The following is a 17,147-nucleotide window of genomic DNA, read 5'->3' as shown; positions in this document are numbered from 1 at the left end:
CGATACCAGCCTTTTGTTTTGCAAGTTGCGCAAATGGGCCTTGAGTCTTTTTTCTTCTAGGAGGTCCCTGTCCAGGTTGATGCCGTCGCCGTTGGTGTCTGGGCAGTAGCCCTCGACCCTAGCGGTAGGCTGAGTTACTTCAATAGGTAGGACCGCCTCTGTGCCGAACATCATGCAGAAAGGAGTTTCGCCGGTGGCGGTAGTTGGAGTCGTCCGGATGGCCCATAGGACTTCTGGAAGCTTCTCCGCCCATAAACCCTTGGCGCTGTCGAGCTTCTTTTTTAGCAGCTTCTTGATTATCTTGTTTGCTGCTTCGACCTGGCCGTTGGTTTGGGGATGGGCGACAGATGCAAAACTTAACTTGGTGCCCAAGTTGGCAGTGAATGATATGAGTTCCTTGTTGTTGAACTGTGTACCGTTGTCTGTAATGATTGTGTGTGGGACACCATAGCGGCAGTAGATGTTCTTCCAGAGGAAGCGAATGACCTTGGCGGTAGTAATTGCCGTTAGTGGCTCCGCCTCTATCCATTTGCTGTTGTAGTCGATGGCTACAATGATGTACTTGAATTGGCCCTTGGCGGTTTGGAATTTTCCCATCAAATCGAGGCCCCACGTGGAGTGAACCCAAGGGCCGATGATGACTGACAGAGGTTCCGCCGGTGCATGTGGGAGATCCGCGAACTGTTGGCATTTGTGGCAAGACCTCGAAATTTTCCGGGCGTCGCGTCATCACCCAGTGTGGGCCAGAAGTAGCCCTGTCGCAATGTGCGGTTGGCCAATGATCTGGCACCTGAGTGGTTTCCACATTCTCCGCCGTGAATTTCCGCCAAGACGATCTTTCCCTCCTCTGGGGTTAGGCAGCGGAGGTTGGGGTAGGTGAACCCCTGACGGTACAGCTTGCCATTCTGAATGTTGTAGCGGGTTGCTCTCCGCTTGAGCTGTCTTGCCTGGATCTTATCCTCTGGCAATGTGCCGTTGCGCTTATATGCAATGTTCTCGTCCATCCAGCTGGAGTTGACTTCAATGTTGAAGATCTCCGCCAGGGTCTTTGTGATGCTTGGCTTGTCAAGGTATTCTACCCTTGTGTCCGCTGGACTCTGATGTGGCTGGGCGGTTGCCAGTCTCGCCAGTGAATCAGCCTTGGCGTTCTTTTCCCTGGGGATTTGTGTGATGTTGTGAAATTTGAACTTTTTTAGCAACGTTTTGACGTACCCCAAATATGCCGCTAACTGCTGGTCCTTGGCTTGGAAGCTGTCGTTGACCTGGTTAACGACTAGCTGGGAGTCGCTGAATATGTTGACGCTGTCAGCCCCCGAGTCAATGGCGAGGAGTAGACCGGCGATGAGTGCCTCGTACTCCGCCATGTTGTTTGAAGCTTTGAAGTTGAATTTTAACGCATATTCCGCGTTCAGTCCCCCGGGTCCTGTTAAGATGATTCCGGCGCCGCTGGCCTTGGCGCTGGCGGAGCCGTCCACATGCAGGTTCCAATCTGACTGTGGGGGGGCTACCTCCTCAACGGTCACCATTTCTGTTCCGGGCCTTGTCTCAACACCGGGCTCCGGCTGTCGCTCGGTTAGCTCAGTGATGAAGTCCGCCACTGCCTGGCCTTTCATGGCGGTTCTTGGCCTGTAATCTATGTCGAACTCGCTGAGCTCAATGGCCCACTTGCTGAGGCGCCCCGAGTGCTCAGGGTTCTGCATCACTTGCCGTAGCGGCTGATTGGTTAACACATGGATCGTGTGAGCCTGGAAGTATTGCCGGAGGCGTCTGGCAGCAACGATAAGTGCGAGGGCCAGTTGCTCCAAGGGAGGATATCTTGTTTCTGCTCCGTTCATGCCTCTGCCGGCGTAAAACACTGGAAGCTCATCTTGGCCTTCCCGCCGGACAATGGCGCAACTTACCACCGATGCCGAAACCGCCAGGTAGATGAATAATGTTTCTCCTTGCACAGGAACAAAAAGGAGAGGGACTGCCGCCAGGTATTCCTTTAAGCCCTGGAACGCCGCCTGGCACTCTGGGTTCCAGTTGATGACCTTCTTGTGCGTTGTTTTGAGGAGTTTGAAGAATGGGGCGCACTTATCAGTGAGTCGAGAGATGAACCGAGAAAGGGCGGTTAACTTGCCCTGGAGGCACTGGACGTGTACCTTATATTCAGGATCTTCCAGGTCAAGGATGGCCTGGACCTTGTCTGGGTTAGCCTCGATGCCTCGCTCGCTGACGATGTAGCCCAGGAATTTGCTTGCGGTGACCGCAAAGAAACACTTCTCTGGGTTGAGGCGCATGCCGTAGGCCAAGAGAATGGTTACTATGACCTTGAGGTTCGCCACATGTCCGCTGGCCCTTACGCTCTTGACTAGCATGTCGTCCACGTAGACCTCGATGATTTTTCCCAGGTGCTCAGCGAACATGGCGTTCATCAACCGCTGGTAAGTTGCACCGGCGTTCTTCAGACCTAAAGGTATGACATTGTAGCAGTAGAGGCCTTTGTCGGTGGTGAAGGTGGTGCATTCCTGGTCGCTGGGGTGCATCTTGATCTGATTGTATCCGGAGAAAGCGTCCATCATGCTGAGGAGCTCATGTCCGGCAGTTGCATCGACTAGCTGATCGATACGAGGTAGCGGGAAACTATCCTTTGGGCATGCCTTGTTGAGATTTTTGAAGTTGACACACATCCGCCACTTGCCGCTGGCCTTTTTGACCATTACCAGGTTTGAGATCCACTGGGGATAGATGACTTGGCGGATGAACCCAATGTCCTGGAGTTTGGCAACCTCCTCTCTGATTGCCCGGTATTTTTCCTCATCAAAGGCCCTTCGCTTCTGCTTGATGGGATAAAAGGAGGGTTTGATGGTCAGTTTATGAGTGATAATTTCAGGAGAGATACCTGGCATGTCCGCGTATGACCATGCAAAGACGGTGGCATTATCGCGTAGGAACTGAGTGAGTTCTGCCTCCACCTCTGGGTTTAGATGGGCGCCTATGCGGACTGTCCGCTCAGGGTGTTCGTCCGAGAGGCAGACGACCTTTAGCGACGTGTCAGGGTCGACCAGCTCCTTCCGTACATACTTCTCCTCCTCATCCCTAGGATCCTCAAAGATGTTTGGTGGCGGTGCCTCACTACCCACTGTCAGAATTTCATGGCGGCGCGTCGACCGCGCTATAGTCGTTGAGTAACATTCTCGTGCCAGCTGTTGGCTTCCCCTGACACAGCCCGTGCCGTTAGGTGTGGGGAACTTCATGAGAAGCATGTACCCGGCAATGATGCACTTGAGCTTGTTAAGCGCTGGTCGACCAATGATGGCGTTGTACGAACTGAAGCAGTCGACAATAATGAATTCTGTATGTACCTCCGCCATGCAGGGGCTAGTGCCAATAACCAGCCGCATGTAATCTGACCCCAGCGGTTGTGTGACGTCACCGGAGAAGCTGAGCAGTGGCTCGTGATCCTGGAGTAGTTTTTTGTTCCGCTTGAGATGGTCGTAGCAACCATTGAAGATGACGTTGACAGCGGACCCGCTATCTACCAAAATTCTCCCCACCGAGAATTTGCCCAAAATGGCATCGACCAAGAATGGGTCGTCATGGGGTAAATGCACTCCGCACTCTTCCTCCTCCGAAAAGGTAATAGGTTCCCAACCTGATTTTGGGAGCTTGGCGGATCTTTCGTAGCGGATGTTGCAGACTTCCTTTGGGTGATTAGCGCGTGCATAGCGCTTCCTTGCCCTGTGAGACATGCTGGTGATTGGAGCACCGCCATCGATGGTGTTGATGCGGCCCAAGGTCTCAACGTTGGCAATTACCGGTGGTGGTTGACGCACCTTGAACTGCTCCAACTTGCCGTCACGGTACAAGGTCTCGATGGCCGTTTTGAGAGCATTGCAGCTATTGGTATTGTGGCCGCTGTCCTCGTGGTATTTGCACCACTTGCCGGTGTTCCTGGGTTTGCCTGTTTTTGGGTATTTTGGAGGGGGTGGTGGTGGGATCTGATCCTTGCACTGATTGTAGATGTCTTCATATGAGGCAGTCAGGACCGTGAAAACTGCATACCGCTGCGAGGACTCCGCCTGCTTGTTGCGGTTATCCCCATGGGTTGGGCGGTTGCCCTTATGGTAATGCTGGTCCTTCTGCCGCTTGTCTGGTGGTGGCCCTGTTGCCACTCCCTTTTCTTGTCAGTTGATGGTGCTGAGGGGGTCTTGCTAGCGGTTTCCTGATGACTGGCAGATGGCTGTGTTGATTTTGGTGTTAGTGGTGGCGGTGGGGTTTCTCCGTATGTGATGAATTCCGCCTGGGCGTGAATGACCGCCTCACTCATGACGTGGTCATACGTCGCATTGGGATGATTGTAGTTGAGGTGATAGAGGAACGGTCCCTTGAGCAGCCCCTTCCTGAAGGCCGCTGACGCCATCGTTTTGTCTAGGTCACGGCACTGAGATGCTGCCGCCCGCCACCTTGTGACAAAGGCCTTCAGTGATTCGTCCTCCCCCTGCTTGACGCTGAACAGTTGACTTGTGTTGTGGTGTCCGGCGGACAATAGGATGAACTGGGAGAGGAAGGCATGTGATAGTGCATGGAATGAGTTGACAGACCCCGGCGGACACTCAAAGAACCAGTTCATTGCCTCACCGTCCAACGTCTCACTGAACAAGTGACACAAGGTGGCGTCATCGAATCCTTTGTTGTTGGTGACTTTCTTGAAGGTGTCCATGTGGACAAAGGGATCGGACAATCCGCCGTAATGCGCCATCTTTGGGGTTTTTGCAGACGCTGGTCTGATAGCTTGCAGAATCTCAGCGGTGAATGGCCCAGGTCTGGAAGCGAAGAGTGGATTCTGGGTTGGCGCTGGGGCGCCCGACTCCGCCCGGATCAGCCTTTGCTCCAGTTGGTGCATCCTTTCGAATATCTGGGCGGTTGCATCGCTGGCGGTGTCAGCCCGGGTATTCCGCTGGACCTGCCTGCGCCTTGGCGCAGGCGGATGGCCCTCAGTCCTTGCCCTAGCCTCCGAACGGTTGGTATGCGGCACTGATTCCGCTTCCTGCTCAATCATTAGTTGGGGGATGGGCGGTGGTCCCATTCCCGACAACTCAGGTGGGTTCAGCGGTACCTGCATCTGTATGACTGGCCCTGGTGCCAATGTGCCAGTGCCGGGTCGACTACGTCTGGTGCTGCGTGACTACTCGCTCAGTGCTGGGCGGGCGGTAGGCTCCAGGGTCCTCTTTAGCTCTTCAAAACGTGCCAAGAGCGTAGCCACCTGTCCCTGGGCCTCAGCCTTCTCCTTACGCTCCTCCTCACGCTCTCTGTTTGCCCTATGAAGATCCGCCAGTGCTATCTCGTACATAGCGACGAGATCCTGGCCCGGCGGGCGGCTGCTGCTTGGGTTTGCCTCGCCGCCGGGGTTGGCCGGTGTTGTAAATAGTGCGCGGTTAACGCCTATCGTTGGATCGGAGGGTTGGGGGATGGTGGACTGGTCCGCCCGCTCCTCAGCGTTCCCTCCGCTACCGTTAGTCATGGTGGATGTAGTGGGATGACCTTCTGTTCAAGGATTCCCACAGACGGCGCCAATGTTAATGTCTAAAAGTTCGGCGGTAGCTGAACCTTTGTTAACGCTGATCCGGCAGGCGGATCGATACTTGTGACGTTCTCAAAGTCTCCGCTACCTGTCAAGTAAAATACAAAGGGCGTCAGAGGGAGTCCGCGTTGGGCGGTCTTCAACTCTCCGATGCCTAAGTTAGTCAATGTATTTATGTTGACAAAGTAACAGTAGGTAAGTATTGAATGCGTAATTAATGAGGAGAGAGGAGAGAACCTTTTATAGGTGAGGAAGAGGTTGATCTTCTCTTTGTTTTCGATGTGGGACTGATGTGCTTCAGTCCCCAGCTCTGGGAGCTTCTGATGCTACCTTGGCGCGGCGCGTGGCGGCGCGTTGGCGGTGATCTGGGGGTGATCCGCCGCCGAGGTTGTAGCCCGCCTGGCGGTGTGTTTGCATGTCATTCCCTTGGTTGGAATTAGTACCTTTGGCGGTCGAACGAGCGTGGCCCATTATAGCTAATTATGCTTGCAAATGTACATGTATGTACAACACCCTTAGTCAGAATATCTGCTAACTGCTCCTCAGTCGGTACGAATGGGAAGGCAATCAGGTTTGCATCCAACTTCTCCTTGATAAAGTGTCGGTCAACTTCCACATGCTTCGTACGATCATGCTGCACTGGGTTATATGAAATTTCAATAGCTGCTTTGTTATCACAAAACAACTCCATAGCTCTTTTCGGCTTGAACCCCAAATCACGCAATAAATTACGTAACCATAACAACTCACATACTCCATGTGTCATACCTCTATACTCGGCTTCTGCACTCGACCTCGCCACCACCTTTTTCTTTTTACTCTTCCAAGTGACAAGGTTCCCTCCAACAAATGTAAAGTAACCTGAGGTCGATCTCCTATCAGTAATACAACCAGCCCAATCAGCATCAGTATAACCACTCACCTCCAGGCAATGATGTTTTGAGAACATAAGGCCCTCCCAGGAGCTCTCTTTAGATATCGCAGGATTCGCACGACTACATCCATATGGTCTTCACTCGGATTATGCAAGAACTGGCTCACCACACTCACTGCATAGGCCAAATCAGGTCTAGTTTGACCCAAATAGATTAATCTCCCAACTAACCTTTGATACCTCGCCCTATCAGTCGGGATTTGATCAGGGTACTCAGCTAACCGGTGATTTTGTTCAATTGGTGTATCAGCAGGCTTGCAATCTAACATGCCCGTTTCTGATAGTAAGTCTAGAACATATTTCCTTTGGCACAAGAAGATGCTGCTACTCCCCCTGGCTACCTCTATCCCAAGGAAGTATCTCAAGTCACCAAGGTCTTTCATTTCACAAACTCTGAAGCTAACTGCTGCTGCAACCTCCTAATTTCCTCTCGATCATCACCTGTGATCACCATATCATCAACATAGATGATCAGTGCCATTACTTTACCCTTCTGATGCTTAAGGAAGAGGGTATGATCCGAGTTGCTTTGTTTGTAACCAAACCTCTTCATTGCCTGAGTAAAGCGCCCAAACCATGCACGGGGGGACTGTTTCAAACCATAGAGTGACTTCTTCAACCCACACACAACATTCGTCTTATCAGCAGTCTCATATCCAGGAGGTAGACTCATATACACTTCTTCAGCCAAATCCCCATGTAGAAATGCATTTTTTACATCAAGTTGTTTGAGAGGCCAATCCAGATTAGCTGCCAAAGAGAGAAGTACTCTGATATTATTGATTTTGGCAACGGGTGCAAACGTCTCATCATAGTCTACACCATATGTCTGTGTAAACCCTTTTGCTACCAATCTTGCTTTATATCTACTAACTGAGCCATCAGAATCATGTTTAATTGTGTAGACCCATTTAAATCCAACTGGTCTTTTCCCTTTAGGTAACGCCATTAATTCCCAAGTGTTATTCTTTTGTAGAGCTTCCATCTCTTCTTCCATCACTTTTGACCACTTTGGGTCTCTTATAGCATCCTGCACTTTGTTAGGAATAGATACAGAGGAAATCTGATGCACAAACGACTCATATGACTTGGACAACCTATGTGTAGATACATAATTGGCAACCGGGAACCTAGACTTAGCTTTAAGACTAGGTTCATAATTCTTTGGTGGTTTACCACGAGTTGACCGAGAAGGTAAAACAGACAAATTAGGTGCGGGAATTACCTCATGTTGACCTTCAGAACCTTGGAGAGTTTGGCTTGAGGAGGGAGATGAAGAAGAGGGAGAGGTTCTATTTTCTTAATCGTATTCACTGGTGTTGTCACAAATATTGGCGTTCTGTCCTTTATTCAAAACGACGTTGTGCTGCCCATTCTACCCTTCCTCCAAAACAGCGTCGTTTTGCCTATGAGAAGGAACGACGTCATTGTCGTTCTCCTTCCCCGTCTCCAGAGCATCACAGCAAGGAACGACGTCGCAGCGAGGAACGACGTCGACGTCGTGGTCGTTCTCCTTCCCCGTCGTCAGATCACCGCAGCCATCTAGTTCCGGCGTTCTTCCCTCCGTTCCCGGTTGCCCACTCCGACCCGAGACAGTCGGGTTCCTTGGTTCTCCGTCAATGGGCCGACCGGATAGGGCAGAACCGCCCAGATCAATACCGCCGCCGGCATCGGCGCCTCCACCGGTTCCTTTTTCTTCTCTTCCTTTTCCGTCAGCTGCGTGCCTTTCTTTTTCTTCTGCATTTTCTTTTTCTTTTTCTTCTCGGTCTCTCTCTCTTCTATTTCCCCAGATGCGCTCCTTTCTTTTTCTTTTGTTTTTTCGTTTTCTTTTGTTTTCTCTTTTTCTTTTCCTTTTTCTTTTGCTTCTCTTTCTTTTTCTTTTTCTTCTTTTTCCGTCGCAGCTCTTTCCGTCTCTTCTATCTCTGTGCCATAATTGTCCTCTGTATTGCCGACACTACCACTGACCATCTCTTCAAAATAACCATATTGCTCCCCCTGAAGAGAAGGGTGAGTGGGAGAAAAATAGCATGCGTCCTCGAAAAAAGTGGCATCCATCGTTACATAGAATTTTCGGGTAGGATGATGAAAACACTTATACCCCTTCTGATGGGTCCCAAACCCAACAAAAACACATTTCAAGGCACGAGGTTCTAACTTCGAGCGTTGGTTCTTAGGAATATGAACAAAGGCAATGCACCCAAAGACTCGAGCAGAAAGATTATGGAAAGCAGGAAGAGAGACATGGGACGAGAGTACCTTAAGGGGAATCTGATTTTGGAGAACACTAGACGACATCCTATTTGATAAGATGAGAGGCAGTGAGAACTGCTTCTCCCCATAAATACTTGGGCATATTTGCACTAAAGAGAATTGAACGAGCAACTTCAAGAAGGTGACGATTCTTACGCTCAGAAACTCCATTCTGTTCAGAGGTTTGAGGACATGTGGTTTAATGTATGATACCCTGTGTACAAAGATACTCCTGGAACTCATTGCTCATATATTCCCCCCCATTGTCAGACCGAAAGAGTTTGATCTGACCATTGTACTGTGTATGAATCATATTTTAAAATTTTTTAAAAGCTGGGAACACAGCATCCTTGGACTTCAGCAAAGCAATCCAAGAAACACTAGTACAATCGTCAATAAAAGACACAAAATAGCGCATACCAGAAGGAGTAGGATCCCGTGAGGGTCCCCATAAATCAGAATGAATCAATTCAAAAGGTATAAGACTTTTATTTGAAATACTCAAAGGGTAGCTAACTTGATGGCTTTTGGCCAGAACACAAGTTTCACACTTAAAAGATGACTCTGATATACCCAAAAACAAAGAGGGCAAAGACTTTCTCATATTACTAAAGGAAGGATGACCAAGACGACGATGCCACAACCAGACTTCATTAAATCGCTGCTCAGAACTCGAAATCAAAACTATTGGGGCCTTCTTCCCTGGTGTTATCCCCGCATACAACTGATCCAGATGAAACAACCTCCCCCTCAAATCTCCTCGGCCAATTATCTCCCTTGTCTGAAGGTCCTGAAAAATCACATACATGGGAAAAAAGGTCACAGAGCACTGAGATTCAGTATTTAGTTGAGGAATAGAGATTAAGTGATGTGACAAATCAGGAACATATAACACATTCCTAAGTTCTAAGTTTGGTGTGACTCTAACAGTTCCTATTCCTAATACAGGAAAGGCTTCTCCATTAGCATTAGTAACTTTGGATACTGGTGGGATTGAGAGAGAGGTAAAGAATGATTTATTGTAAGTCATATGATCAGATGCACCAGAATCAATAATCCAAGTATCTTCCCCAACAAAGTCAGAGACAAATACAGCCTTACTAAACTTACCTCTTCCAACAAAAGAGACTGAAGCATTACCCGACTTCTGATCCTTTTCCTCCATACCCTGGTAGTCTGGGTTCTGAATTAAATTTGCAGCAGTAGTACGCCCCTGTTGGTTAGGTCCCGACTTATTCCAGTGTTTTGTTGATTCGGATACCCATTCAATCGATGACACTTAGTACTCCAATGACCATAATTCTTGCAGAAAGTACAATATGGCCGTGTTCCTCCTTGAGAACTTGGTTGTAGTCGAAGTTGTTGGGGTGGTGGTACATACTTTGACTGTGAAGGCTTAGTTTGGACAGTGAGACTTGATAACTCTGAATGGATTGCTTTGGTGCTATCAAGTTGAGCCTCATCTTTGCGTATATATGCAAAGGCATTCTCAAGGCTAGGGGGAGTTCCACGTCTAAGCAACTCACCCTTTGCATGAGCATGCTTGTCGTCGAGACCATGAAGGAAGATATGCAGCCTCATAAGATCCTTCTCTTCATTGTGTAACTTGATGTCATCAGCATTCTTCATCTTGTTGGGACGCCTTTGATCAATTTCCAGCCATAATCCTTTGAGGGCAGCATAGTATACTGCCACAGGCCGCCCATCCTGAGTCATCATGAACGCCTTGGTATGGAGTTCATGTATTTGAGCAAAATCAGAGTCATTCAGATACAACTGCTTCAGAGTGCTCCAAATTTCTGCTGCAGTTTCACACCCAATGATTAATTGTACTACCTCATCCGTCATGGCCTTGTAGAGTACAGACATCACGGCACCATTGTGAGTTTCCCACTTTGCATATCCCACATCTTTTTCATCCGGTGTCTCAATCAACCCATTCACATAACCCATCTTGTCCAGACCACAAAGATGAGCAGTCATCATCTTCCTCCATGTACGATAATTTGTGCCATTCAGCTTGGCACCCCCAAATCCCCCTCCTGAGGATTCTTGATTCACAGATACCTCCACCTTCTGCACATCAGAGGTCACAATCTGCTTGGAACTTTCTTCTCCACCCATGATACTTGAACTACAACAATCTACTGCGGAAGCAACGAACACGAAACCAAGACCAAAAAATCCGAGACCGGATTCTTGGCTTTGATACCAAGTTGAAACTAAGAAGCTTTAGAGAATAAGAAGCTTTTGATGATGAATACTGTGTATATTTAATTACATGTGCAGAGGCAATTTATACAATCTTATACAACCCTAATTCTAGACTAATAAGGAAAGTAATCAAACCAGTATAATTCTATTCCTAATAGTAATCCTAAAACATCTATGACTCACAACAGTATCAGGAACCCAAACGTCCCACATTGAAAGCAAGGGAGCCATGCCTCCCTAAATCCTCTTTAAGTAGGCCACCTTCAACACCCTAAAGAGGTAACTATTTACTATTTCTTTCGACTATCAATATCTTATAATAATACTGACTTAGGCATCAGAGCGTTGAAGGCCAGTACACCTGGTCTTCCCTCTGACCATTGTTCGTTTTATAGATAGACAAGAGCTCGAAGACGATAGTAGCACAACATCCCTTGACTCTGCTATACTAGACCATATCTATTTATTCCACATAAACATATTGAATTTCCTATCATAAATGCACTCAATTGTGGTACTCTAGGAGATTAATTTACTTGGTGTAAAAATAACACCATAGTATGCAATCTAGCGAAAGCTACTCCAAATAGAAGCAAATTAATTAAATTGGAACAATCCCCCAATCCCAAATACAAAACCCTTAAAAGCAAGGGCCTGTTAGCTCGGTCCACCCTTGGGCTAAATTCAAAAGGTCCCAAGACACCTAAATCGCATCGAGTACCTCTAATTGCTTTGGGCAACCAAATTGTTCTTAGCACCCAACCATCATCATCACCAACATTCTTCGACGTTCCAAGCATAACACCATATTCCGCCACCATCAACCTTCAGTCAGTTGGTGAAAAATGCCATGAATGCCACCTAAGTGCGGTGATCCACCCACGCTGACACCACAAAGATTTCTTCTTTAGTTGTGAGACCAAGAAAGAAGACCTTTGCTCTGTACTGATACGCACATCACTCGCTAGCAACCAACCAAGCGTCCAATCATTTTGATCTCCTAACACCTTTGAGTCTCCCCCTACTCGGCCACATCTTCCAGCCCTAGTCAACAAAATCGATCTCCAGATAAGGGTCATGCCTAGCATGCATATATAGGTTCAAATTTGATTGAGTGTGCACTAAAATAGCTCAGCATTGGATGACTATGGAGAAGCAGCGAACCTCGGAGGGAAGGCCTCCACCTGAGAAGACAAAGGAGTCGAGACCCTCGTCCCACATAGCCTAGAGAAAGAGTTTGTAGTATATAATCTAATAACATATATATATATGTCCCCTCCATCTAAGAACTTTTTTATTTATTCAATTGTCTTATATAGCTAAACCAGTAAATATCGATCATTCAAAATAAATACTTTAAATCCCCACCACATCAACATGCAGTTCTCCATAGTCATGTAAGATTTCTTATAATTTGGGGTTTAGGCTTTATGTCCCCCCCCCCCCCCCCCCCTTGTATTCTATGGTTTCATTAATGGTTATGGCTTAAGGGCAGCCGTTTTGGCCCTACCTTAAAAAAAAAAAAAAAAAAAAAAAAAAAAGAAACCAAAACTATAAGTAAAATCAAAATCAAACATGAATCAAAGAACACTTATCAGGAAAGCTAAGCCAAACTTAAATTGGAATTAGAACTAAAATGTACATACAATTTGACTCTCAAAACAAAATTTAAATAAATGAAAACAAAAATTATAACAAAATTCTAAATCATGAAGAGAAATTCATTCTAAATTCAACATTTTTTTTTAAGAAACTATCAACTCTTTTATTGATCAGCGGAATCATACATAACGATTTACTCACGTGGGGTTGACAAAAAAAGCATTACCTAAACAATTCAACATTTTTAAAGACAATTAAGCTCATCCAACATAGTCCTTATTCATCCATGGGAAATCAAGGTGTCACAGATGAAAAGAACGCCCTTGGCATCAAGTTCTTCAAACATCTGCTGAGAAAGGTGCATTTACTAAGAGCAAATGACCACCTTCCTCAGCAATGTCTTCCATCTTACTGGCTTCAGTACCTCCAACAGATTCAGAGTCATTCACCACCAACATTGTAGCCACATCCTCTTGCCTAATCCCCTTAGGCACCTTTGGAACCCTACTCTTGCGAGGCTTGGGTCCCTTAGTCTTGTACACAGTCTTGTTCTTACTACCCTTTGGTATTCCACGCTTCTTGGTTGGGGACGAATTGATAACCCCATTGATGTTGGGGAGCTCAAAGCTACCCTCAAAATCAAGAGGAGTATCAACAAAACCTGCATCCATCTTAGCTTTCTTACCACCATGACCAAAATCATTCGGAGAATTCAAACGAATTTCCAGAATACTAGGGTGTTCAGGCACCACTTTCACAGTCTGAGTAGTGGATTCATCCGCCGCCTGTGACTAGCTAGGAATGGCCTACAAATCGGACATAGAGATCCTAAAGTTCTTGAACACAGAGGTGAGAGCAGGAGAAGTACCCGTACCCGAGAAATTTGGAGCAAAGAAATTCCTAGGGTTTGGAGTTGCATGGAGGTTAGAATTTGCATGGGACTGTGACCCTTCGCTTCCCTTCCTAGCATGTGACCCTTCGCCCTAGTTTGCAACCCATCAGACAGGCCCTTCGTCTTCTTCCTTGACGTCCCTTCCGCGAGACCAGTCGCCGGCACCTCCACCATAGCTGCTGCAAAGGCCTCCATGAACGACGAAATCCTAGGTCCAGAAACCTTAGGGCTACGCAGTAAAGAAACTAGAGAGGATCCCCATATCAGACCCAGACCCATAGCAGCCATAAGCTCCAGCCCCCTTGTTGCCACCGCCGCTCGCTCCTTGGCAGCCTGCGACACCAAAACCATGAATGATCCATGAAAGATCCACCTAAACCGGTCAACACCATGAAAGATCCATCCACATCCCTTACACAGCCCTTTCAATTTGTCGCAGTGGAGTTCCACCGCCACCGCAATGTGGAATGCAAAATGAAATGACCGAGCCGTCCACAACCGGCGACGAAGATCCAAGACCACCCTAAACTTCTAATCTGCTGAAGAATGCTACAAACTAAACTGATCAGCACATAAAAACCTACCCATCTACGATCCGAGGTGTGGAGGTAGGCACCGAACGGTGACCTAAGTCTTCAATGAATGCAAAGGGACTCGATCCGCCACCGAGAGCCCATCGTAATCCTCCAGAAGTAGCATTCTGCGGTTGAAGAACCATGGGCCACCGTGGAGGATCTTGTTCCCATCTACCCTGCTACGAAACCAGAAAAGGAAGCGCCCTTCTCCCATAGACGAAATGGAAAACCTTAAGTACATTTCAATGATTGGAAATACAATTTTCAGTGATGATTAGAAATGCATTTGCCTCTCTCTCTCTCTCTCTCTCTCTCTCTCTCTCTTTGAGCAAAGAGAAGAATAATAAGAAAAAATCATCCACACGATACCTCACATTTCTCATCTTATATATTTTGGTACTCAAGTTCAAAAAATATCAGAATGGTACTTGAGGCTCTGACCTTGATTGAAAATTAATACCTAGCTCCGTTACGGAGGCTGCTAGCTGGCATATTTTTAAGGATATTTTTGTCATGCGATGTCTTCATTACTTTTTTTTTTCTCTAAGCTCATCTCCACGTTTTCTCTAAAACTTGGTCGTTTTGGTGACCTAGGGTTCATAATTCGTTTTAATTTCAACTACAGAAACCTCAATTACTATCCGAAATTGAAAAACTATTAAACCATGAAATAAAACAAATTAAGTGTATATACTTTTTCTGTAGAAAGTTGCAAGTCTGATGCAATTTTCTTTATTTGCTCCGGCGAAGCGACTTCCTGGCCTTACCCCTATGACTCAATTTTCTTTTAATACTCTTTCTCTCTCTCAAAGCAGATTCTCAAACACAAGAAAAGATTGTAACATTTTGAAAAAACCAAGAATCAAAGCCAAACCCAAATCAGCAATGAACCCAATTACGCAGATAATAAGCTTAGTAATAAATCTGTCGGTGAGCTGTGACCTGTTGATAAGTTATAATTCCAACATTATAAAGGTCATGGGTTCGATTCTCACTTACATATGTAAGGGTGGGGTGGGTTAAGGGTTAAAAAAAAAAAAAAAAAAAAAAAAAAAAACTTAGTAATAAATCTTTATCATTAGTATGAAATCCCCAATCTAAGTCTTCGAATTTCAAATCCCTAATTCTACGAATTTGAAGAATATGAGAGAGAGCTCTTACATGGAGGTGAGATGCTACACTTGAAGCACTCGAACAACCGATCAACGTCGTCCATGGACATTCTTCACCGTTGTCTTGATTTATTCCAGAAAACAACCAGAGGTAGTTCCTTCTAGGTGGCGTTGCAAACTGGGCTGACCATGACCTGTTGCTACTTCTTGACATGGGTGGCAAAGCAGAATTAAGGGTGGTGAGTGCTATGGCGGCGGTGGTTCGGCATCGGAGACTTGGACTCAAACTGGCTGGGATTGAAGGCGAGGCGTGGATGGGTTTGAGGAGGAAGAAGATGAGAAGATGGGCTTGCCAAAAAAACTCGGAGATCTTGTTATTCTTGACCCAGTTGGGTAAATTCCCCACGAAAATCTTACCCTCTTGCAAAACTCGACTTTGGGCAGCTCTGACTTCTTTTTCGATTCATTGTACTTGACTGCTTCTTCCTCATCGTCGTCTTCTATGTCTAGTAGTGGGGTGGAGGAGGAGAGAGCTTGCTGGTGGTGTTAATAGACAGAGTGGAGACATGGCTGGGATTAGTGAGGATTAAAACATAAAATGACAAAAATACCCTTCAAAAATTGCTAATTGGCAACTTGCATAACAGAGCTAACGGCACCAAGTACTAATCTTCAATTGAGGTCATTCTGATATTTTGTGAACTTGAGGAACCAAAATTAAAAAGTGAAAAACGTCAAATACATCGTAAACATTGTCTATTCATGTCACCATTTGGAGATATGTGGGTCTATTGCTCGCTACAGTAAAAATAGTCTGGTTAATTCTCAAACTAGAATAATAATGAATATAATAATAAAGAAAACTCCAGAGCACTTATTCTAGGCCTGGGAATTGCATACCCAAAAACCGAGACCGAGTCCGACCGATCCGGGCCGATACCGATCGAGTCGGTCTGCAACTTCAATTCCACACAATACCGACCCGACCCGAACCGAATAGCAGCTAAACGGGTCGGCCTCGGTATGGGTCAAATACATACCGTTTTGACCGACCGGACCCGATTTTCTAATAGGACGCACGACTTGGCATTGATTTCAGCCCTAAATGGCTAAACGCGTTCTACTTCTGCCGTTCTCAAACTCACCCAAACCCTAAATCGAGCCTCTCTCCTCCATCGAAGACTCCCAGCCTCTCAGCCTCTCAGCCTCGCAGTCTCACTCCTCTCTGCTCTCCTCCATCGAAGACTCTCAGCCTCTCAGCCTCTCACTCTCACAGTCTCACTCCTCTCTGCTTACCTCCATCGAAGACTCTCAGCCTCTTGAAGAACCGAGACCGAAACAGCAGCTCTACCTACTCGATCCAAGTCTCCTCCATCGAAGACTCCCAGCCTCTCAGCCTCTCACTCTCGCAGTCTCACTCCTCTCTGCTCTCCTCCATCGAAGACTCTCAGCCTCTCACTCTCACAGTCTCACTCCTCTCTGCTTACCTCCATCGAAGACTCTCAGCCTCTTGAAGAACCGAGACCGAAACAGCAGCTCTACCTACTCGATCCAAGTCTCCTCCATCGAAGACTCGAAGATCGGAAGCTGTCGCTCTTCTCTCATTCCTCTCTGCCCTCCTCGAAGATTCGAAGGCTCTCACTCCTCTCTGCCCTCCATCGAGGAATCGATTCTTCAACTCGTTTCTTCAACTCGATTCTTCAAGCCTCCCACTCCGAATCGATGGGAAAACTGGGAGTAAGTCTCTCACTTTCTCAGATTTTTCTGTTTTCATGATTGTGTAGCAGCATGATTGTGTAGCTTGATTTGAATTTGGGGTTGATTTGCAGGTTTCTGCAAATTTTTTCAGGTTTCTGCAAATTTTACTATTCAAAGCAGGTGGTACCGATTGGTACCGAACCGATCGGATTTGGGCCTAATCGGTATTGCAGCTGAGTTTCCGGCATCCCGAACCGAACCGAGCCGAGTATAAACTTGGTATCGGTATCGGTATAGGCATGTT

Source organism: Rosa rugosa, chromosome 7, assembly GCF_958449725.1.
Source record: "Rosa rugosa chromosome 7, drRosRugo1.1, whole genome shotgun sequence".
Classification (NCBI taxonomy): Eukaryota; Viridiplantae; Streptophyta; class Magnoliopsida; order Rosales; family Rosaceae; genus Rosa; species Rosa rugosa.
Note: the sequence above shows the minus strand (reverse complement) of the source record.